The sequence below is a fragment of the Schistocerca americana genome, chromosome 5, assembly GCF_021461395.2.
Source record: "Schistocerca americana isolate TAMUIC-IGC-003095 chromosome 5, iqSchAmer2.1, whole genome shotgun sequence".
NCBI classification, from domain to species: domain Eukaryota; kingdom Metazoa; phylum Arthropoda; class Insecta; order Orthoptera; family Acrididae; genus Schistocerca; species Schistocerca americana.
The window spans coordinates 569975898-570001523 of NC_060123.1; the positions used below are offsets into that span (position 1 = coordinate 569975898).

Sequence of the window (25626 nt, forward strand, 5' to 3'; positions counted from 1 at the left end):
GCCATTCGTGCACCCAGGTTCGTCGTTGAGTACACCATCGCAGGCGCTCCTGTCTGAGATGCAGCATCAAGGGTAGCCGCAGCCATGGTCTCCGAGCTGTTAGTCCATGCTGCTGCAAACGTCGTCGAACTGTTCGTGCAGATGGTTGTTGTCTTGCAAACGTCCCCATCTGTTGACTCAGGGATTGAGACGTGGCTGCACTATCCGTTATAGCCATGCGGATAAGATGCCTGTCATCTCGACTACTAGTGATACGAGGCCGTTGGGATCCAGCACGGCGTTCCGTATTACCCTCCTGTACCCACCGATTCCATATTCTGCTAACAATCATTGGATCTCGACCAACGCGAACTGCAATGTCGCGATACGATAAACCGCAATGGCGATAGACTACAATCCGACCTTTATCAAAGTCGGAAACGTGATGGTACGCATTTCTCCTCCTTAGACGAGGTATCACAACAACGTTTCACCAGGCAACGCGGGTCAACTGCTGTTTGTGTATGAGAAATCGGTTGGAAACTTTTCTGATGTCAGCACGTTGTAGGTGTCGCCACCGGTGCTAACCTTGTGTGAATGCTCTGAAAAGCTACTCATTTGCATATCACAGCATCTTCTTCCTGTCGGTTAAATTTCTCGTCTGTAACACGTCACATTCGTGGTGTATCAGTTTTAATGGCCAGTAGTGTAGTTGTCCGAATTACTATAACAGAGTCCCAGCTCCGCGGGCGAAAGTTTTTTCTACCATTCTCTGAATACTGTAGGGAAGAGTACCTTTTTTTGGTAGGGTCATTCCAGTTCTTGAAATATTAACGTGGCATCCACTGCAGATAAGCTCGCTTTTAGTACGGAACTCCCCGCGGTAACCTTTGCCGGGTTCGCGACAGTGTCTGCCCGAAACGCGTCGGAACACCGGAGACAGGCATAAGCATTGCCCTCCATCACGCCACGCAGCCCTTTCTTCGCCAACGGCGTCTGACACGAGGCGGCGTGCAGCGATTTCTCCCAGAGGGGCAGTTTCGCGAGTGCCCTCGGCCGCGGCGGAATACATTGAGGCGCCCGCGTAACCATTTGCACTTAAATAGGCTGTTGAAAAGGGGCACCCCTTTTCGCTGTAGCCACATTTCTGATGATCGCAAGAAAGCGCATAAGGTGTGTCTAGAGGTGCACTGGTGGGGGCTCGTGTTCTGCGGCATACAGAGAATACAGCTATTACGTTACTCGTACCTAAAAAGGTTCATCCAAATGGCTCAAGTAGTTGCCACAGCTATTCGTGATAGGAATTCATGAAGTGCAGTTTGTACTGGTTTGGTACCAACATCCGTCCTCTAGTTGCTTAAGCAGAAATGACTCGTACATTAAAGAAATCTCGTGTGCAACAATGTTGTTTGTTTATTACAATGTTACACAATGGTATACATGTTCGAAATTGTAGCTTTCTTTACGGTTCAGTATAGTGGCTCATTATATCTTAATCAAAAAGTTTCAATTAAAGTGAGAGGAGAAAGTACAAACTGGATCGGACTAGGAAAAGGAGTAAGGCAAGGATGCTGTCAATCACCTACTCTATGCAACCTCTACTTGGAAAAAATGATTGACCAATGCTCATCAGATGACAAAGGCGTAGAAATTGGAGGAAGAAGAGTAGGGTGTTTGAGGTTTGCTGATGACATGGTCCTTCTAGCCACAGGGGAAAAAGAATTACAGGATTTGGTGGACACCGTTGAAACTAATGGAAAAAATATGGAATGAAAATTAACACAAATAAAACAAAAGTATTGGCACTAGGTGGAAATAAGGAAATAAAAATTATACTGAATGGAGAAATACTAGAACAGGTGCAAAATTTTAAGTATCTTGGAAGCAGGATAGACACCGACTGGAAGTGCACCATAGAAATTAAAACAAGGATAGCAATGGCAAAAGAGGCGTTTTATAAGAAAAGGAGAATTTTATGCAGCTGTCTGGACAGAGAACTCAGGAAGAGACTCATAAAATGTCTTGTATGGAGTGTTGTTCTATACGGCGCTGAAACATGGACTATGAGGAAGAAAGACAGAGAAGGGCTGGAGGCTATTGAGATCTGGACTTGGCGGAGGATGGAAAGAATAAGTTGGATGGACAGAGTAAAAAATGAAGAGGTACTGAGAGGAGTGGGAGAGAAAAGACAGTTACTAGATGCAATAAAGAGAAGAAAAGGATATTGGATTGGGCGTATATTAAGAACGAATGACGGACTGATAAAAACAGTTTTAGAAGGTTACGTAGAAGGGAAAAGGAAGCGAGGAAGGAAGAGATTCCAGATACTGGATGACATGATGGATGTACAACATACAGCAGCCTTAAGAAGGAAGCAATGGATCGCAGAAAATGGAAAGGCAAAGGACCTGCTAATACAGCAGATAACTGATGATTATGATCGTGGCTTCTAAGAGGAAACACGCTGTACTGGCTCTCAAGAAAAGTCTCGAATTTAGCTGGTGAGTACAATATTGGACCAGCTGCTATTTATGACAAAAATTTAACATATGGACATATCATCAAAAGCTTACAGGAAAGTTAAGATGAAAGTGCTGAAGGAAAGGACAAAAGAGTGAAGAACATGAAGCTACCTCACATTGTTGGTGTTGAAGCTGCAGACATCTTCCTGGAGTACAATCACATACATGCAGTAACGATGAAATGCTTGTAAAACCGTTCTGTGATACGGCATATTGGCGTCGCATATCATCACTGCGACAAATAAAAATTTGGAATATGTTTCGTAGTGAATGATACTATTGTATATGTACGCACTCAAAGACTAAGTGTTCTATAAAAATGTATTTGTCTTTGGTTGTAGTGAAGTACAATAACTATGTGTTTACACTAAATTTAAGACACTCATATTAATCGGGCCATTACGCCACCCATATGTGCAAAGAATGGCCGGATTAACAAGAGTGTAGTAAAGGGCACCGGCCTTGCCGCAGTGGATAAACCGGTTCCCCTGAAATCACCGAAGTTAAGTGCTCTCGGGCGTGGTCGGCGCTTGGATGGGTGACCATCCAGGCCGCCATGCGCTGTTGCCATTTTTCGGGGTGCACTCAGCCTCGTGATGCCAATTGAGGAGCTATTCGACCGAATAGTAGCGGCTTCGGTCAAGAATACCTTCATAACGACCGGGAGAACAGTGTGCTGACCACACGCTCCTCCTATCCACATCCTCCTCTGAGGATGACACGGCGGTCGGATTGTCCCGGTAGGCCACTCGTGGCCTGAAAACGGAGTGCTAGTGTAATAAAAAAAGTAGTCACATCACACAGGTCTCAGGAAAAGGGAAAACATAATTTTTTTATTTTAGGCTAAGATTCATGTGAAATTCTAATAACAATATACGTAAGGGAAGTAGGCAAAGAAAGCGTTCCTCATCAAAAGACCTTTTTAGTATCAAAAATAGGCGTTAACTTGAGGAAGAAATTTCTGAGAAAAGACGTCTCGAGCACAGCGTTTTATGAAGTCTGGGAAAACCGTGAAAGAAGAGAATCGAGCCGTTTTGTGTGTGGTGCTACGGAAGAGTATTTGAAAATAAGTGGACTGATAAGATAAGGAACGAGGCTCCGGAGAATCTACGGCGGAAGTAACGTATGCACAACACTGACTGAAGGAAGGGATATAATGCCGACACGCGATAGCAGCGAAAAACTTCCTTGTTACTGGAGGGGGACGTAGAGCAAAAGTTGGAGAGAAGTAATTGAGGACTTTGCTTAAAGTGGTACTCTGAGATATGGAGATCGACACAGGAGAGGAAGTTATTAGTAAAAAATTAAACAGTGGTGAACATTTCAGCCGATAGAACTATGACAAGATCGGCTTGGAGCATGAACAAAATTAGAAGACTTTTTGTTTAGTAATATGCACACGTCTTAAATAGCGCAGTAGAAAAAGTGACAGCTGTGCCTAATGTTCAGATTATTGTAATGCTCATTATTAACGTACTTATAATACATTTACTCTGAGTCAGCTCAGAATTTGACTACGATAATCCATTATGTGAACCGTCTTCTGAAACTGGCCACGTGCGCAATAGTTATGCTCATCCATCTCATCCGTCTTCCAACGTGCTAGTTCACAGTCTATTGAGAGATTCACACAGTGCAGGATTCTTAATGAGCAAGGCCCAATCTCTCATCAACGGCAGCTCCCTAGATCGACCTTCTTTGCTTCCGCGTTTTGTAGCGAATCATAGGACACTGAACCTTGATTGCAGTCAACGTGGTAGAGGAAAATGCCCATGAAAGAGCTGAAGTGGACAACTTAGGCTCTCTCCACTAGAAACAAATCCATATCGGATGTCAAGTGGAGCTACGTTGGGAACTGAACGTAATTCTGCCTTTCGGGGTTGGTTTGAAATTCCTCGATACGTACTGATACTTCACAGAACGTGGAAACTCTGCCAAGGTCTTTATGTTTTTATGTTACTACAGTTGCCAGCTGAGTTATCTATTGACGCCACACGTCCCAGTTCGAAGTTTCAATATGTCAGGACACCTCGGCTACGTTGAAAACTCCACGGACGCTCTACTGCATATCTTGCTAGACCACCACGTCTGGGAGGCGGAATGTGACGGAGAAATGGCTTTGTTATAGCCTGTGTGTATTTACCCTGCAAAGGAGAACACGAAGTAACTAACCTTCTTAACTGTGCGACGTACCAAAGCTCTTAAAGTTGGCACAGCGGATAAAGACACTGCACTCGTATTGCAAAGACTTTCATTTAATACAATTTCTCTTACAGCAAGCGTAACAAGTCTACAGGTATGACGCCTTACCGTAATTCTGCTGTCGAATATGACCTACTTTACTAACAACGGTTGTTAAAATGGTGGCTGAATACGTCGAAGGGGCTATCATCTTTACACGTAGATCGAAATCTTGATTCGCAGGGAGACTGTTTATCAAAAGTTTCTTTAAGTTGTTCTCCGCAGTTTTTATAAAATAGAATTTGGTGTGAAACCATCGCAAAGCTGTTAACATTCCTCATTATTCTGATACTAGTTTCGATGTCTTCGTACTGTATTCCAATAATCACCTACATTCTTGGTGCTAAATAGATACTGAACATATTTTAGAGTCATACACTCGTAATAATATCATTTTACAATTTTAAAGCCGGCCGGAGTGGCCGAGTGGTTCTAGGCGCTACAATCTGGAACTGCGCGGCAGCTACGGTCGCAGGTTCGAATCCTGCCTCGGGCATGGATGTGTGTGATGTCCTTAGGTTAGTTAGGTTTACGTAGTTCTAAGTTCTAGAGGACTGATGACCTCAGAATTTAAGTCCCATAGTGCCCAGAGCCATTTGGACCATTTGATCAATTTTAAAGTCTGCCAGACGATGTCATCAATCTAGAAACAAGTTGCAGCATAATTAAAATTCTGGCAGCATTGTGACGGTTTTGTACAAAAATGTGTGATTACTTATTCTGTTTCTCGATTCTCAGAATCGCAAAAAGCGTTATTTCAGCTGTTAGGAGACTTCATGTCAGCACGCACTACGCTGCAGAGTGGAAGGTTGTGTCTGCAAGATAAGTACTGTTTCTGAGAGGACAGCGATGACCTGCTGCCCACTTGACGTAATTTGGAATATTATTCACCACTGAGCTCTCTGCGCTCGAAACACTCTTTACACTTTCACGGATATCTCTGTATAATTGCTTCGCGTCGTCCGTGTGCGGCTACAAAGGTCCGTGTGCTTTGATACGCCTGTGACCAAAGCAACTGTTGCTTCAGAGATAAGCCAGCCCATTAGTTCCAGGAAACGGTCAAAGCTCTTTAGTGCATGCTAAATCAAGTTACTTAGTTAATTAGCTCGCCAGTACTGAATATGAAGTCCTAAAGGAGAAGGCCTGCCACACTTCAAGGGTGTTGCGTGACTTCCCAAAATTACAGTTCCTCTGGCTGCGATGTGCTGGATGCGTGTAATTGTGACCTTACCGCGGCAGGCTGGTGCGTTTCAAAAATTCTGTAAAGGGACCATTTAAGATGGTTCAAATGGCTCTGAGCACTATGGGACTCAACTGCTGTGGTCATAAGTCCCCTAGAACTTAGAACTACTTAAACCTAACTAACCTAAGGACATCACACACATCCATGCCCGAGGCAGGATTCGAACCTGCGACCGTAGCAGTCGCACGGTTCCGGACTGCGCGCCTAGAACCGCGAGACCACCGCGGCCGGCGGACCATTTAAGAGTATTGCGTTCTAACGACCCTGTACTCGTATGTGCGCGTATAAGTTATTGCTGACGAAATAATACTTACAGTGAATAATTTTTTTCTACATTTAACGACATGTGAGGTGACTCAGCATGAGAATCGCTTAGGACATAAATTCAAATTCCCGTCATGCCATCCAGAGTTAGATCACCCATGGTTTTTCTAAACCGTTCAACGCCAGTTCCAGGATGGCTCCTCTGAAAAAAGGGCGCAACATTTCCTTCCCCATCATAGTTCTCTCCGACCTTGTGCTCCATCTGTAGTAACCTACATCAGTGCAACTTTCAACGCTATCTTTGTTCATTTCCTTACAGTTCTTGTGAATTCGAGCCGTGAAACGCCCTTGCTAAATATTTACTTGGTTAGTTTCCGCGAAACTCATTGCCGAGTGCAAGCCTTTAGTTCTGGACGCTTGCGTGTACCGGTATTGAGCAAGAGATTGATGAGTAGCGTCGCCTTTCAGTTTAGCTATTAACTCTCGCAGTACCAGGGTGGGGTTACTTTATACCAACCTTTACAAAATATTCTAATCTAGTCTTGTACTTCATATTTTAAAGTAAATTTATTTTTTAGTGATTACTTTACACCAGATTACGTAATTATTTTAAAATTTTCTGTAAAACTAACCCAAAAATGTTTGTAATGGATATGACTTTTTACGCTAAATATCATATTCATATATTCAGATGCAGCACCCTTCTTACAAATCAGCATGTCTTTAAAAAGTATATTTTGAATAAAAGCCAACGACAGTTAACGTAATTTGTATTTGTTTTAATTTTTTTTTTTTTTTTTTTTTTTTTGGTGGTCTTCATAAAGTTCCCCATCCATGGCAGTACACGTTATGAAAATTACGATGGTACTGCTGAGATTGCGCTAAAACACATTTTCAGGTTCTTGGCCCTATTTACACATCAGTACCCACTTAAAAAATATTTTATTCATAAAAGTTAACGACAATTAAAAAAAATTGTTTTTATTCAAATTTTGTGTGCTGAGCATAAAGTATGCCCCCCCCCCTCCTCTCCTTGGTAGTACACGTCATGGAAAATGCGTTGGTATTAGCACTCCGTCTTCAGGCCACGAGTGGCCTACCGGGATCATCCGACCGCCGTGTCATCCTCAGTGGAGGATGCGGATAGGAGGGGCGTGGGGTCAGCACACCACACTCCCGGTCGTTATGAAGGTATTCTTGACCGAAGCCGCTACTATTCCGTCGAGTAGCTCCTCAGTTGGCATCACGAGGCTGAGTGCACCCCGAAAAATGGCAACAGCGCATGGCAGCCTGGACGGTCACCCATCCAAGTGCCGACCACGCCCGACAGCGCTTGACTTCGGTGATCTCATGGGAACCGGTGTATCCACTGCGGCAAGTCCGTTGCCAAATGCATTGGTATTACAAGGGTTAATGTTGCAAGTGGACAAGATGGATGATAAGATGTGAGTTTACTCCTTTAGAATGTCCCTAGGGATCCGCCGAGCTTAACTCCTTATCAACATTGTTCCATGTTCTAACGCTATGAGAATCTGCGCTGAGATTTCATGTTCAACGCAGGACATTGGCGCAGAATCTGGTGTTGATTGTCTTTGCGCCAGCACCTCTCGTATTCTTTCTGGCCAAATACGTACAGAATTCAAAGCCGCTAATTCACAGTCGAACACCACAACACTGACATGCGTTAGTGATCTCTGGCCACGGAAAACGCGATCACTGATTAAATAATAGCGTATTGTCGGTGTCCTCTAAGAGCAGAAGCGAAAGTGTCCCCGAATGCCTGTATCTATTAATGAAACGTTGGTGCAGGCGGTTGAAATGGTTGAACTGCTACCTTTAAAAACAGCTGTGGTGGAAAAAATTATTTGAAGCTAAAAGTCGTATTCGTTAATTTCGTCAGTCCAAGTGCGTTAATGTTGCATCAATACCTAGGCTGATTGTACAGGACTGTCAAACAATTGCATACGTGTGACTCGATCCAATTATAAAACTAGAGCATGCAAACATGACATTCTGGCCAAGAGATAACAGAGGAGCGTAGTTTGCTGTGCCTGATATTGCACGATAAGCTGCAAGGGATATGTTTTCGGCCTTCCACTTCACACATCACCCCACCCCTCCTATCCCACTTCCCCCTTGCCCGCACCACCACCACCACCACTATGCTATTCATCCTTTGTTTCCACTAAGCGCGTTATCTCGGAGGATGACCCACATACGATATCGGCCAGTAGCAGAAGCCCACTTTGCATCCAACCAGTAAACTGTGGAACCTCGTAAATGCATTGTTCCTGCTACACACTAAAAGTTACTTTGTTTAAGTTTATTTTGGTTTTATGATGATACGGCGTAGGAGATAAGAGCTCAACAAAACATTGCGTTGTTTTGGGAAACTTTGGTTGTTGTTAAAAGTGCTAAAGTAACTTATCAACTCATAATTATTTCGTTATCTTCGTTCAAATTACTATAAACACCAGCACGAGGAAAAATCTGGCGTGATACTCCCTTGGGTGATGAACAGAGTAGCTAGCAAGAAAAAAAGTCATAATCAGCATCATGGCTACATAACTTCTTCTTCTTCTTCTTCATTATTGCAAGATGTAGACGTCTCACCAGTTTCGGTCTCAGCATAGTTATCTCTACCGTGGGCTCTCCAGGCATCGTTTTTCACGTAGTTTGTAGTTCAGTACTTTGTCTGTCTACCTTTTGACATCGTATCAGTATTTTCGACCGATATTATTGTCTTTTTTTTTAATTCGTTAAAGGAATAAATTTCCAACTCACTCTGACACCTTCGTTCCTTATTCGATAGGAGCAATCCCCTGAATTACCGCTTCACACCACTGTGGTCAGTTTGCAGAAGGATTTTACGATATAAGCTGTCTTCGAACATTATGGATAACCTCGAATAAAATTATCTATTGACACAGTATGGACGGATAGAGAAAATAACTTTCTTGTGGAACACATCTAGCTCTTTAGTCTCATGAAGACGTGAGTGCTATCGACAGGGCATCTCAAATCGATCAAATATTTCTATATTTCCAGAATGACTGCATGTGTCCTTATTCTGCTATATTCGCTTAACAGGCTGTTGAATGTTGTCAGTTCTTCGCTATCTGCATGTTGTCAGTTCCTCGCTATCTGCTCTTGTGAAAGAGATAGTGTTCCTCGCATCATCTCTGACGAGTTACCAAACAAGCTTGTCTCGCTTCCTTTGGTTCTCTGTTGCAGTCTCCTTTCTGCTGAATGCATATCCTCACTCAACAGACGGTGTCTAATGTGTCGACGACCTGACCAAGCTGGGACGTAGTGACTGTCTTCATGTTTTCACCTTTATCTCTGACACGACTTGAGTTCGCCTGTGGCAGTGTGACTGAGTCTTAACAATTTTTTTTATAATTTCTACCTCTTACTATTCTGTGCCTTAACAATTTATTGTCCTTTCGAGACCGTTCTCGCTCTCTTGTAACCGAGCGACATGGCTCACTGGTAAGACACTGGAGTCGCATGCGGGAGAAAGGCAGTTCGAAATCCTGTCCAGGCAGCCAGATTTAAGTTTTCAGTGATTTCCCTAAAGGCTGAAAGGAATGTCGGGGTGATTCCTTTGCAGGGGCACGACCAGTTTCCTTCCGAACCGTTCAGCAAAGCGAGCTTGTGCTCCGTCTAAAATTACCTGGTTGTCGACGAAACGTTGAATCCTTATCTGCTTTCCTTCTATTTTTTCCTCTCGCTTGTAAAATTATTTGCTCGTCAGCGAACATCGTGGTGTTGGTCTAATATACACTCTCTCTTCCGTGTTTGAAGCTACTGCGATATATAAAGCAGCAGCTTTCCATAGGCCTTTACTCCTGAACACTTTCCGGATCGTGGCAAGCATCTCCGTAGCAGACTTCCCGAATCTCACAGGTAATTCGACAGAACATTCTATTTTTAAGCTCCGACGCATCCTATGGTAAGAGATGTACTAAAACGACGATACGAATCGAAAGGAATGTAGAAGACATAGACGAACGACGTCAGGTGCATCTTGAAGTAACTTCCCCCTATATCGGACCCTCCTAGACCGAGAGCGAGAAAAAGTGTGTCTCATTACTTATTATACAAACCCTGAACGAACAGGGCAAGACAACTCGCGTGCTGTTTTAATGCCCCAGCGTTACTCTACACTGTACAAGCACTTGTAATAGTCATCCACACGACACAGGTATAATGGTTCAAATAGCTCAAAGCACTATGGGACTTAACATCGGAGGTCGTCAGTCCCCTAGACTTAGAACGACTTAAACCTGACTAACCTAAGGACATCACACACATGCATGCCCAAGGCAGGATTCGAACCTGCGACCGTAGCGGTCGCGCTGTTCCGGACTGAAGCGCCTAGAACCGCTCGGCCACTGCGGCCGGCTGATACACAGTTGACACTTCAGATATACACTTGGCACTTCATAACAGTTCGGAGGAACGCAATGGCGAAACACCACCAGGAGACCAGCAGGATTGCTTCATGTGCTCCACTACACTCATTCCTTTCGTATGGGATCATTTTAATTGTGATTACTCTCTTGTTCAAAAATGGTTCAAATGGCTCTGAGCACTATGGGACTCAACTGCTGAGGTCATTAGTCCCCTAGAACTTAGAACTAGTTAAACCTAACTAACCTAAGGACATCACAAACATCCATGCCCGAGGCAGGATTCGAACCTGCGACCGTTACTCTCTTGTTGGTCTGGATGATTTCGTCAAGTTCTAGCCAGCCGTTAAGAGCATCCATTGGAGTCTCTAACGGTTATTCCAAATCATGATAATATACGGGTAAAGGAAGGGAAAAAAAGGATATGGTTTGGTACTGTTCACGCTTCTAGTGATTGGTTTTAATTATTTGCGGCTAGTATCCTGGAAACCATTTGTGCAGGCCGTCACGGTCCTTGCGCCTCCACCCGTCAGAGATTCGAGTTCTCCCTCGGGCAGGGGTGTGTGTTAGTTTAACTTTGGTTAAGTAGTGTGTAAGCTTAGGGACCGATGACCTCAGCAGTTTGGTCCCATAATATCTCACCACAAATTTCATTTCTGCAGCTTTAATTCCAACTGCATTAATAGTAACTATTTTCGTGAAAACAACTGAGATTAGTAGTGTGTTGGTAGCGACTATGAGATATAAGTGCGACTGATTATCCGTTACGCAACATAACCGATTCTTCTCGAGAATCACGCACTGGGATGTCAAAGGAGGGAATATCCAATTAACTTAGGCCCCTGCGACGCCTTAAGATCCTGGGAAGAGATTCGTGATTGAACCCAGGATACTAACTAATAGTCAGGAATATTAACCACAGGCCTGCTCCTCTTAAAGCCAAAATATTAATGATGGAATTTTTTCCTCTAAAAAGGTTCGAAGCGGCAACCTCGCGTCGATCAGCGTCGCACGACGGAGGCTTAACGAACTTGACTAGGGATGCGATTAGATTCCCAATGAAAAATATCTCGGCAGTTAACTGGACTTCGCGTATCACTTTGGGGGTGTCTAGTTCAATTGCTGGTTAGTATTTAGTTTGTGGACAATGTGGAACTTAAGGGTAATATGTTAAGTGGTTTTCGCTAGAAGAGTAGGAAACAGGACAATTGAGGAGAAAGGTTCTATTTGTCACCAAATCCACGTGGCTGATTGACGTACATTGAACACAGTACTGATGAACGCTAGCCCTTGATTTGTTGGGGATTTCGCGCGCTGCCCAAAGTTTCCAGGCAGCGCGTAGTTTCCGCCCGTCCGTTCAGCTTCATGTGGGCCGTAATCAGAGTGGGATTTCATTTTTCAGTGGCCCATGCCGCGAGCCCAAGTTAACGGCCACTGGCGGCTTTGTTTAGTCGGCTTTCCCTCGGCGCTGCCGCCGCCGCAGCCACCACCACCACCACCACCACCACCACCACCATCAACGGCATCCTCCTGCTCCTCCCTGGCGACGGGTCAGTGCACCCCACCCATTCCATATTCATTTCCCGTTTTTGCCCGCGTGCCTTGATTTAGCTACGTTTGACCTGCGCAGCGGCGATAGGCCCCCGAGAAGGGAATCTGCGGCCCCGGGAATGTACGGGCTGAAAGAATAATTACCATACTCGAGCCACCCCTCGGCGCCCATGGCGCGCGTTCATCGTACTGCTCGTTAAGCGTGCAGAAATTGTTAAAATTCGTAGCGGCCCCCGTCCGCAGGGCGCTACATTTCGGCCGGCAGCAGCGGGTCATACTGCAGGAAAAGGTCACCCGTGTTTACGCTAGAGGGGATCTCGATGTTTTCTTTGTGCTACCTCCAGTTTGGTTCTATTGTATGGAGAAACTAAGTTGTGTGTAAATAGGGCTCATTGAGAAGTAAAAAAGAGTAATTCAGTTTTTCTGTAAACTGTTGTAGAACAGTGGCGGTTAATGAATATCTTCATTCGTTTCAACTCGGTTATTAATATTCTTCTATTAAATTTAATAATCCAGTCCGTAATACCCTGATGTGTAAAACTTAAGGGAAGGTTTACTACCCTACTGGTCATTAAAATTGCTACACCAAGAATAAATGCAAATGATAAACGCGACAAATATATTAGCTAGAACTGACATGCGATTACATTTTCACGCAATTTGGGTGTATAGATCCTGCGAAATCAGTACCCAGAACAACCACCTCTGGCCGTAATAACGGCCTTCAGACGCCTGGGCATTGAGTCAAACACAGCTTCGATGGCGTGTACAGGTACAGCTGCCCATGCAGCTTCAACACGATACCACAGTTTATCAAGAGTAGTGACTGGCGTATTGTGACGAGCCAGTTGCTCGGCCACCATTGACCAGACGTTTTCAATTGGTGAGAGATCTGAATGTGCTGGCTAGGGCAGCAGTCGAACATTTTCTGTATCCAGAAAGGCCCGTACAGGACCTGCAACATGCGGTGGTGCATTATCTTGCTGAAATGTAGGGTTTCACAGGGAACGAATGAAGGGTAGAGCCACGGGTCGTAACACATCAGAAATATAACGTCCACTGTTGAAAGTGCCGTCAATGCGAACAAGAGGTGTCCGAGACGTGTAACCAATGGCACCCCATACCATCACGCCGGGTGATACGCCAGTATGGCGATTACAAGTACACGCTTCCAATGTGCGTTCACCGCGATGTCGCCAAACACGGATGCGAGCATCATGATGCTGTAAACAGAACCTGGATTCATCCGAAAAAATGACGTTTTGCCATTCGTGCACCCAGGTTCGTCGTTGAGTACACCATCGCAGGCGCTCCTGTCTGTGATGCAGCCATGGTCTCCCAGTTGATAGTCCATGCTGCTGCAAACGTCCTCGAACTGTTCGTGCAGATGGTTGTTGTCTTGGAAATGTCCCCATCTGTTGACTCAGGGATCGAGACGTGGCTGCACGATCCGTTACAGCCATGCGGATAAGATGCGCGTCATCTCGACTGCTAGTGATACGAGGCCGTTGGGATCCAGCACGGCGTTCCGTATTACCCTCCTGAGCCCACCGATTCCGTGTTCTGCTAACAGTCATTGGATCTCGACCAACGCGAGTAGCAATGTCGCGATACGATAAACCGCAATCGCGATAGGCTACAATCCGACCTTTATCAAAGTCGGAAACTTGATGGTACGCATTTCTCCTCCTTACTTGAGGCATCTCAACAACGCTTCACCAGGCAACGCCGGTCAACTGCTGTTTTGCATATGAGAAATCGGTTGGAAACTTTGCTCATGTCAGCACGTTGTAGGTGTCGCTACAGGGCCAACCTTGTGTGAATGCTAATCATTTGCACATCACAGCATCTTCTTCCTGTCGGCTCAATTCCACGTCTGTAACACGCCATCTTCGTGGTGTAGCAATTTTAATGGCCAGTAGTGTATATTTGGCCCGAAAAAAACATGTTCTTTGAGAATTTTTTTCTCGGGATGTGTTATAGATATCAACGTCAAATTCAGTCACACTGTTTATTGATATTTCCTCTACAAACTGGATTTTTTATGGACCGGAAATGTCGAAGAGTAAAGGCGAAAGTGCCGTCGGAACGAAACAAAATTTCGATGTAGACCTCCACGCGCGGCATGTCACAGGTCAGCCGGCTCGTCTGAAATCAAAATTGAGGAGTTGTACCTCGCTTAAGTTATTTGGACCGTAGGAAACAAAATGGCGGCCATTTGAAAAAAATAGGGTGTTTTAATCGATTTTTCGACTTCGTCGGCCAAGTAAAACTAATCATAGTTGATGGATCGGAATAAAATTGGTACAGCCCCTAGACAATTTAGTTAGCTTCGTTGGAAACAAAGAATCATGCCAATCGGTTCAGTAGATTTGAAGTTACCATACCGCGCGATGATAAAAAAACGCCATTTCGAGAAAAACGCGTTTGAAGTTTTAACTACGTATAAATGCAATATTATGTAATTTACGTTCAACCTGCTATTCCGGGTCCATAAACTAGTCCTTCCTCTTCCTCATTGAGGGCGTTCTGCTCGATGTGGTCCATACTGCGCTGCTCCAGAGCCGCTTGAATCCGGTGGTCGTCAGAATGGTTAGCGAACTGCGTCGAATAGAGTCCCAGGGTGACGTCCATCGTTGTCATGGTCTTCAGAATTGCTGTATACCCTTCGCTGAAGCTGCTCACTGCCAGGAAACGTGCAATCTCCACAGTGTTCGCACCAGAATGCAAATGCTTGGGGGATAACTTCCAAACAGACGCGTTCAAACTTTCATTTGAATTTTGTGTGTTTCCTCCCAAGCACCGGTTCAATAACTCGTCCTCCGAAAGAAAAAAACGGGTGCGTGAAAAAGGCCGTTTTCTGGCAGGTGCATTTTTTTTTTTCAACCGCGAATAACAAACATTTCCGTTCCGTATTCGGAAAAACCGTTTCAGTGCTGGATTCTAAATACTTTTATTGATCCAAAAATGCAATTAAAAAATCGATTTTTTTAACTAAGAGATAGTAGACCTTCCCTTACGGATGAAAGCACCCTGTGCACGATCTACCACAGCAAAGTAACGTAGCTCGACGAAACTTGGACCACACACATGAAGAACTACAACAGTATAGTACACAAGGTAACTGAAAAAATACGCTATGAGACGAACAGAAATGACACGTTTATTCGAAGATAATAATAAACCACCGCGATTGATGATGGTCTCCTGAAATTACAAAAGGCGGGACGTGATTCGTAATACGATGTATGGTCAGCATGGATTGCAATGCATTCTCTGCAACGTACTCCCATGGTGTCCATGGGTTTGGTAAGGGGTTCCTGAGGTAGGGCGTTCCATTCTTCCAGCAGCGCGGTTGACAAATGGTGGATAGCCGCTGGTGCATATGGACGTCCTGCTGTACGTCTTTCCAACGCACTCCACACGTGCTCGTAGGATTTAAGCCTGGGGAACTAGCAGGGTAGTCCATTCGCTTAATATCCTCGCGTTCCCAGAGCTCCTTCCTCTGTGTTGTTTGATGCGGTCGTGCATTGTCATCCCTAAAAATGAAATATGGCCGAATGGATCCCTAAAAAAAAAGCTTATGGGGAAGGAGTGGAGTGTCCCAATATCGTTGACCGGTGAGTGTACCTTGTTCAAGGATTTGGATGTCAGCACGCCCATGCAACATTATGCGTCCCTGGATGCAGTACATGTTCCCGCCTCTCACCATATGACGGTACGTCCAGAGTCACTGCTCAGACTAAATCTGCTCTAATCTGAGAAGAGCACGCGACCCCACCTCCGACGGGGGAAGCTGCGAGAACCGTGGCAACGCGCATAAGACCGCGCGGCTTGCATATAGTGTGTATTTTCATAGTTTAGTGAGAACTTCATTAACCAGTTTTCCGAAACTGTACTTGATTTACTGTTTATTGCAATGTTTGTATCGCCAGAAAAGAAAAGAAACCTGCAATCTTTTAATGTTACTATGTAAAGGTCATTAATATACACCAGAAAACTAAGCGCCCTAACTTATGGGACACTACATGTAATTAGTTCCGAGTTGGATGATGCTTAATGCGGGGCTCTTTCGTATTGACACCCTTTGTTTTCTGTGAGATAATATTGTTAAATCGAATTTGCGACATTTTCTGTTGTACTGTAAGACTAATATTGTGATTTGCACTATCGAACAACTTTGACAAATCACAGAGTATACCAGAATCTTTTATTTTCTATCTAATTAAGTATGTTATCGTCGTATATGCAAATAGATTTGTCAGTGTTGCAAGTAAAATAATATAATGAGGAAATAAAAACTGCGTAAATTATGTTACGCTGTCCTCCTCTCTCTCTCTCTCTCTCTCTCTCTCTCTCTCTCTCTCTCTCTCGGGTTCCCACGGGGCGTGACACGCTAGCGTGAGACATGCTGTCGTGGAACACTACCCGTGTGAACGAAGAGACGTGAGGTTGACTGCCAGCCGGTGTGGCCGAGTGGTTCTCGGTGCTTCAGTCTGGAACCGTGCGACCGCTACGGTCGCAGGTTCGAATCCTGCCTCGGGCATGGATGTGTTTGATGTCCTTAGGTTAGTTAGGTTTAAGTAGTTCTAAGTTCTAGGGGACTGATGACCTCAGATGTTGAGTCCCATAGTGCTCAGAGCCATTTGAACCATTTTTGAGTTTGTCTGTGACGTCACGGGCAGGCGTGAGGGCTCACGCTTCATACCAAACGTATTGGGCCTCCAATTGCCATGAGGCTTCAAGAGTCAATTACGTCACAAATAACAAATGCGATGTGCCCACCACCAACTCCCTCCAACCAATCAACACTACCAGGTGAGAAAGAATCAAATATTAGTGCTGATTTCTCAGATGACTATTTATTTACAAATTTATAAGTCGATCTTATTTTATTACTCAAACTATTAGTTTCTTTCTATGCTGGTAACATTTTTAATGATCAATATTATTATGCTGATCAACCATTTTCGTATTATTGTTTCTTTCTATTCCTTAAATACTTACATCTAGAATACTCGTACATTACTATGTTGAAAATTCAAATAAAATAATAAACGGAAACGTTGTATACTATATGTTGTTATAATTACCTGTATGTATTCCATAAATGCCTTGTGGCCCGCTTCGCAGGTTTCAGGTATAAATTTGCTAATTGTGTTCTTTGGAGCACGAAATAAATATTCCAGGCTTTTAAAAGAGTCCCCTGTGGCTAAATAGCGTAAAGTTACTTGAAGTTTAATTTTTGCTTTTACTGCTTTTCTCATATTAGTATCTGATTTTGAAATCAGAGGTGAAACGCGTTCCAAAAGGTAATCAAACTGCGCCTGAGACATTCGTAATAAGTTTTTGAAATTTTCAGGGTAATGGTTTCTTAGTTCCATGTCAACCAAATTATGTGCCCTCGATGTTCTTTGAAGTATCCAGTTCCTGACCCACCATCGTCTTTTCTTCCGTTTTTCTTGAGGTTTCACCAACCGATTCATTCTGTGTGCCAAAACAGTAGCAAAAACCGAACTCACCACAGCACAACTCTCGATAAGGAGCTCGTCCTTGGCCGGCTTCGCGCGATCAACTGAATCACTCCAGTCCGTGTGAACTGTCCACGCCCCCCGACTGATGGTTTCACTCCTGTCATGGCACGAATTCAAGCACGAAAGCGTGGCACACATTCGTGCTCACGCCCCGTGGGAACCCAGCTGAGCGCGCGCTACGGGTCTGTGTGGGTGGGGGGTGGGGGGGATGATAAAAGGTTGCCTACTTTCTCATTTCTACATCTACATCTACATGATCGCTCTGCAATTCACATTTAAGCGCTTGGCAGAGGGTTCATCGAACAACAATCATACTATCTCTCTACCATTCCACTGCCGAACAGCGCGCGGGAAAAACGAACACCTAAGCCTTTCTGTTCGAGCTCTGATTTCTCTTATTTTATTTTGATGATCATTCCTACCTATGTAGGTTGAGCTCAACAAAATATTTTCGCATTCGGAAGAGAAAGTTGGTGACTGAAATTTCGTAAATAGATCTCGCCGCGACGAAAAACGTATTTGCTTTAATGATTTCCATCCCAACTCGCGTATCATACCTGCCACACTCTCTCCCCTATTACGTGATAATACAAAACGAGCTGCCCTTTTTTGCACCCTTTCGATGTCCTCCGTCTATATCCCACCTGGTAAGTATCCCACACCGCGCAGCAATATTCTAACAGAGGACGAACGAGTGTAGTGTAAGCTGTCTCTTTAGTGGACTTGTTTCATCTTCTAAGTGTCCTGCCAATGAAACGCAACCTTTGGCTCGCCTTCCCCACAATATTATCTATGTGGTCTTTCCAACTGAAGTTGTTCGTAATTTTAACACCCAGGTACTTAGTTGAATTGACAGCCTTGAGAATTGTACTATTTATCGAGTAATCGAATTCCAACGGATTTCTTTTGGAACTCATGTGGATCACCTCACACTTTTCGTTATTAAGTGTCAACTGCCACCTGCCACACCATACAGCAATCTTTTCTAAATCGCTTTGCAACTGATACTGGCCTTCGGATGACCTTACTAGACGGTAAATTACAGCATCATCTGCGAACAACCTAAGAGAACTGCTCAGATTGTCACCCAGGTCATTTATGTAGACCAGGAACAGCAGAGGTCCCAGGACGCTTCCCTGGGGAACACCTGATATCACTTCAGTTTTACTCGATGATTTGCCGTCTATTACTACGAACTGCGATCTTCCTGACAGGAAATCACGAATCCAGTCGCACAACTGAGACGATACCCCATAGGCCCGCAGCTTTATTAGAAGTCGCTTGTGAGGAACGGTGTCAAAAGCTTTCCGGAAATCTAGAAATACGGAATCAACTTGAGATCCCCAGTAGATAGCGGCCATTACTTCGTGCGAATAAGGAGCTAGATGTGTTGCACAAGAACGATGTTTTCTGAAACCATGCTGATTACGTATCAATAGATCGTTCCCTTCGAGGTGATTCATAATGTTTGAAGTACCATTGTACTTGACAATAAAACTTTGTACAATAAATGTATTCACAGTTGCGAATATGGATAACCATCAGCTGTACGAGGTGCGGCTAGAAAAAAACCGGACTGATGCTGGAAAAAACATTTATTTACAATTATTTACAATTTCATGTTATCTCCTTCAATGTACTCTCCTCCTCGGTCTCTACACCGCTCCATACGAATTTTCCTCTGTTCATAGCAATGCTGCAGATCATTTTCGGTAAGTCCATACATTACTTCCGTCGCTTTTTCTTTTACGGCTTCAACAGTCTCAAATCTAGTTCCTTGCAAAGCTGACTTGACTTTAGGGAAAAGAAAAATGTCACAGGGGGCCAAATCAGGTGAGTATGGTGGATGATCTAAGATGGGAATGTTGTGTTTTGCCAAAAACGTCTTCACTGACAACGCACTGTGAGCTGGGGCATTGTCTTTGTGAAGGATCCATGACTTTTTTCTCCACATATCGTTCCGTTTTCTCCGTACTCGCTCACGTAGGGTAGCCAGGACGCTAATGTAGTAATGCTGATTCACTGTTTGTCCCTCTGGTACCCAATCAATGTGCACAATCCCTTTGATGTCAAAAAAAACAATCATCATTGCCTTGAATTTCGATTTTGACATTCGTGCTTTTTTTTGTCGTGGAGAACCAGGAGTTTTCCAATGCATCGATTGGCGTTTAGTTTCGGGATCGTAAGTAAAAAACCACGATTCATCGCAAGTAATAACATTTTGTAAGAAGGTGGGATCACTTTCAATGTTTTCAAGGATGTCAGAACAAATCATTCTTCGGCGTTCCTTCTGTTCAATTGTGAGACACTTTGGAACCATTTTTGAACACACTTTGTTCATGTTGAAACTTTCATGAAGAATCTGCCTAACACTTTCCTTGTCAACTCCTGTTAACTCAGACACTGCTCTGATTGTTAAACGGCGATCTTATCGAACAAGTTTACCGATTTTTTCAATGTTTGCATCAGTTTTTGCTGACAATGGTCTGCCAGTGCGAGTGTCATCACTGGTGTCTTCGCGGCCATCTTTAAATCGTTTAAACCACTCAAACACTTGTGTTCGCGATAAACAATCATCGCCGTACACTTGTTGTAACATTACAAACGTTTCACTTGCAGATTTTCCTAGTTTGAAACAAAATTTGATGTTAACACGCTGTTCTTTCTGTACACTCAACATTTTCCGACGCACAGACAAAACGTCAACTACTTAAAACAGACGCCACGGGCAGACTGAGTGCAGGAGGCAGATGAAACTCGAGCAGTAGGCGGAGCGAGAGTCACGTGACGGGCAACGCGACTTTCAGCCTTATTGCATTCGTTTTATTGTTTCATCAGTACTAGTCCGGTTTTTTTCTAGCCACACCTCGTATAATGGAATGACGACAGTGAAAATTCGTGCCTGACCGGGACTCGAACCCGGGTTACCCGGTTATCTCGAGCAGTCGCCTGACCTTTTATTTTTTATTATTATTTTTTTTTAAATCTCATTTTGTTCGCTTTCGTTCGTTGCATCTGCTCGGGGCGGACGTCGTAAGACATCCGTTTAAGTTCGTTGTTGATCGATTAACTCAGTTTACTTTATTACAGAGGGCAGCTAACCCTCTGACCGAACACGCTGAGCTACCGTGCCGGCAGACCATTAGGCTATCCGAGCACGTCTCACGGCCGGACCCAAACTTCGATATGTGGTCAACCATGCGTCTGCGACCTGCATGCATGCGTGCATGCATGCGCGTCCGAAGGAGCGTTGCATCGTATTTCGGAAGAAAACAGGCACTGCAGTAGTGTTTAAAACACTATATCCAACTTTTTGCTAATGAAGTACAGCAAATCGTCAAAAACATAGACGTAGCTACAACGTTGCGAGGGCAGAATTTCTAGCTTTATTCTCCAATTATGTGGCTTCTGGTCTGCAGAGTTTCTGAACCCAGACATCGGTACGTATCTGCTCCGGAAACGGGTTTGCCATTTCAAGTAGTTCACGTAGCCACACTCGGATTAGAGGAAGTAAAAAAAGCAGTTGTAACGCTACGAGGGAGGTTAGCACGTTAAACACGTATCGCCGGGTCAATTAGTCCAAGAGTTCCGTCGTAATGAAGCGCAGTAGTTCTGGCGAACAGTGCGGGCGCGAACTGGTGGTGGTGTTCAGAGCTTGGGGGCTCGCCTGTTTCGTAATAAGGCGGTCGTCGTTGCGTGCCGCCTCGCAGTTTCTGCTCAAGTTGGTGCTCGCGCGACGTAATTGGCGGGGAGACGGGGCTGTTGGCGCGTCGCACTGTGTGCTGCCCTTCGCCCCCAAACCCCACCCCACCCACGCAGTTCATCAGGAGTTAAATACAACGCCGCGACGCCGCCACACACACGCTTATTGCGCGACAGGACGCGGGGAAGCCAAAAGGGGCCGCCGATGGTGATTCTGCCACACCGCCACTAATCCCACTTATCATCCTTTGCTGCAGGTCAAAATCTGTCCTCAATATTCCACTGTTAGGGCGATCTTCCGCCACTATATTGCCACTGTTCTGTCACTGCAGGTGTCTGTAGATAAATGTATGCTGCTTGTATCTACATCTACATCGATACTCCGCAAGCCACCTGACGGTATGTGGCGGAGGGTACCTTGAGTACCTCTATCGGTTCTCCCTTCTTTTCCAGTCTCGCATTGTTCGTGGAAAGAAAGCTTGTCGGTACGCCTCTGTGTGGGCTCTAATCTCTCTGATTTTGTCCTCATGGTCTCTTCGCGAGATATACGTAGAAAGGAGCAATATACTGCTTGAGTCCTCGGTAAAGGTATGCTCTCGAAACTTCAACAAAAGCCCGTACCGAGCTACTGAACTCTTGCAGAGTCTTCCACTGGAGTTTATCTATCATCTCTGTAACGCTTTCGCGATTACTAAATGATCCTGTAATGAAGCGCCCCGCTCTCCGTTGGACCTTCTCTATCTCTTCTACCAACCCAATCTGATACGGATCCCACAACGGTGAGCACTGTTCAAGCAGTGGGCGAACAAGTGTAGTGTAACCCACTTTCTTTGTTTACGGACTACATTTCCTTACGATTCTGCCAATGAATCTCAGTCTGGCAGCTGCTTTACCGACGACTGATTTTATTTGGTCATTCAATTTTAAAGCACTCCTAATGCCTACTCCCAGATAATTTATGGAATTAACTGCTTCCAGTTGCTGACCTGCTATATTGTAGCTAAATGATAAAGGACCTTTCTTTCTATGTATTCGCAGCACATTACGCTTGTCTACATTGAGATTCAATTGCCATTCCCTGCACGATGCGTCAATTCGTTGCAGATCCTCCAGCATTTCAGTACAATTTTCCATTGTTACAACCTCTCGGTATACTACAGCATCACCCGCAAAAAGCCTCAGTGAACTTCCAATGTTATCCACAAGGTCATTTATATATATTGTGAATAGCAACGGTCCTACAAATCTCTCCTGCGACACACCTGAAATCACTCTTACTTCGGAAGACTTCTCTCCATTGAGAATGACACGCTGCGTTCTGTTATCTAGGAACTCTTCAATCCAATCCTACTTTCCAGGTGGCAGCACCAGTCCCGAAAATTTTGGATTTCACCTCGTATATACTGTTTCTAAGCTCCAGTACATTGAATGTCTCCGGAACGAATTATTATTGGAACGATTTGGTGTGATAAAATATCGGGAAATGTCATATTGGTGGTTAAAGAATTTTCGTACTCACTTTTTTTCGTTTGATTTGCATGTTATGTGTGTTAGCGTTTTAAGCAACGACTCATTCTGTAGTTTCATGAAAACTTGTTGTTTTGGTTTGGATTTAATGTCAATAAGATTTCGGCGTTAAAGCCTTCAGGCTATTGTAACATAAAATAGGGGCCGACAGAAGACCAGTTCCTGCATGGAGTAGTTGACTGAGGCGCGGGTATTCGGAACCGCCGGCGTATCGATGGAGGGTTCGCGTCCCTTTGTATCAGACTCTTTTTTATCACCTTCGCGTTTTCTAAATTTCGAATTATTTGATATTATTTAAATGTAAGTGCTCTCTCTGTCAGAACTGAGTTCGTTCGATTTGGTGAACTTTTTTACGCTGATGTCCTTCCTGAGTGGGCGTGTATCTTTCATTTTTGTATTATTACACCTTCTCGCATATTGAAGTTTTTGTTTGCGTGTGCCACAGACAGAACAACATGACTAGCGTATGGTTAAGAAGGAAAAGTGCGTTTTAATAAAGGTAACGTACGTATTCTACGCGCGAACATTTTCGTAGACAAACAGAACAGTTTGCGAGATAAAGGCTACAATTGCCACTGGATGGCGTTTACCAGCTGGTGCTGTGTGCCGTCGGCGCTGTGTCATGTGACGTGGGATACCCCGACATCGTACACGTCAGCCCTAGCTGCCTCGTCCCGTGCGCCGAAGGCTTTACCCGCTGCTCTACACTGGCTCGGTCGGAAACTGACTAGCTTTACGGGTGTGAGGGATAAGCATTAAAATTCAATATCGAGTTTCTCGGAGAGTAGGGGCCGTCGCATGAAAAGCCGCTAGCCGCGTACTTAGGACACGTCCCTATACAACACCCGTAAGCCTCATCAAAATCCGTGGTTAACAGGTCAGCTGATGGTTCACTCGTGAGCCGCAGACGCTTGCGTTGGCCGTTGCCGTGAATGGCTGAGCCTCTGCTGGCGTTCTTAAGTCTTGAGCTGCAACGCCTCCAAGCCGCTATCGATATCGTCCGGAACCTCCCGTCGGGTAGACCGTTCGCCGGGTGCAAGTCTTTCGATTTGACGCCACTTCGGCGACTTGCGCGTCGATAGGGATGAAATGTGATGATTAGGACAACGCAACACCCGGTCGCTGAGCGGAGAAAATCTCCGACCCAGCCGGGAATCGAACCCGGGTTCTTAAGATTGACATTCTGTCGCGCTGACCACTCAGCTACCGGGAGTGGACGATATCGTCCGCTGACTGGGATATTAAAGAGTATAATACTGCCGACCGCGGTGGCCACGTGGTTCTAGGCGCTGCAGTCGGGAACCGTGCGATTGCTACGGTCGCAGATTCGAATCCTGCCTCGGGCATGGATGTGTGTGATGCCCTTCGGTTAGTTGGGTTTAAGTAGTTCTAAGTTCTAGGGGAGTGATGACCTCAAAGTCCCATAGTGCTCAGAGCCATTTGAACCATTTGAAGTATAATACTGTAAACACTCTTTAAAATCCCAGAATAACGAATTACGTCCGTTTTTTCAGTTTCTTGGCATCCGGTCCGTGCCTATCTCAATAGTAATGTCAATTTTGACTATACGAAAGCAGGGACAACACGACACTCAGTCCCTGAGGGAAGAAAATCTACGACCCGGCCAAAAATCGAACCTGGACCCTTTCGCTTAGAATCCGCCGCGCTGATCGCACAGCTGCCGAGGTGCACTGTCGTTTGTTTAGAAACACGATATCCATTGTAGCTGTAAGATTATGATTACAACGCAGAACAGACTGCAGTGATATGCGCGGGCTAATAATGCGTGCCGGCCGGTGTGGCCGTGCGGTTCTAAGCGCGTCAGTTTGGAACCGCGTGACCGCTACGGTCGCAGGTTCGAATCCTGCCTCGGGCATGTATGTGTGTGATGTCGTTACGTTAGTTAGGTTTAATTCTAAGTCTAGAGAACTGATGACCTCAGTAGTTAAGTCCCATAGTGCTCAGAGCCATTTGAACCATTTTTTTTTAATAATGCTTCGGATGTTGGAGATACGCACAAAGGGCTTCTGTAATAACACGCGGACACAGGCTTTGTGTGCATAAGGTAATAAAGTACACACATTTCCATCTATGACGCACTCAAATCGCGGAAAATCGGATCGTGAGGTAAGGGACGATGCGCAGCAGTAGGTGTAAATAGGAAAACTGAGAAGTTAAGTACTGACTGGACATATTGTGTCGGCAGACATGAAATATAGCTATAAGACAAATATTACTAAATAGCCCTCTCAGTCTTTAAGGATTCCTCGACAGATTTTTGACCTTTGCCGGCAAAATAAATTTGCCTACGAACTCCTTTTTTTCCCTCCTGAGAAAACTCACTCTAAGAAGTGCCGCACCTGTCTGGTATGTGGTGTTCCCTGATCCCATTATCAAAATGTTATTTCTCCTGGCACTCTTATGAAATGAATACAGCGTCTACACTGCAGACGTACAGACCGTCTTTAGGACAACGAAGCAGGTGAAACGTTGTGGAGTTGTGAAATTCCCCGAGTGCTCTTCAGGACTTAAGTGCATGTACCAAGGATTTCTTCGTTTGCCTGTTACAGCTTTGCGCAGAAGTGAGAATGTGGTAACGCCTCTGTCATAATGAAACTATGGTGAAATGTGTCATTTCCTACATGCAC

At 44.7% G+C, this 25626-nt stretch overlaps 1 protein-coding gene and 1 pseudogene across 1 annotated transcript in view; one reads left to right on the forward strand and one right to left on the reverse strand.

The window, feature by feature from the left end:
- Positions 1 to 25626, forward strand: part of LOC124615300 (neural-cadherin-like) — an 874915-nt gene that overhangs the window by 394742 nt on the left and 454547 nt on the right. The gene's annotated exons all lie outside the window — the stretch shown is intronic.
- Positions 7520 to 7637, reverse strand: LOC124617320 (annotated as a pseudogene).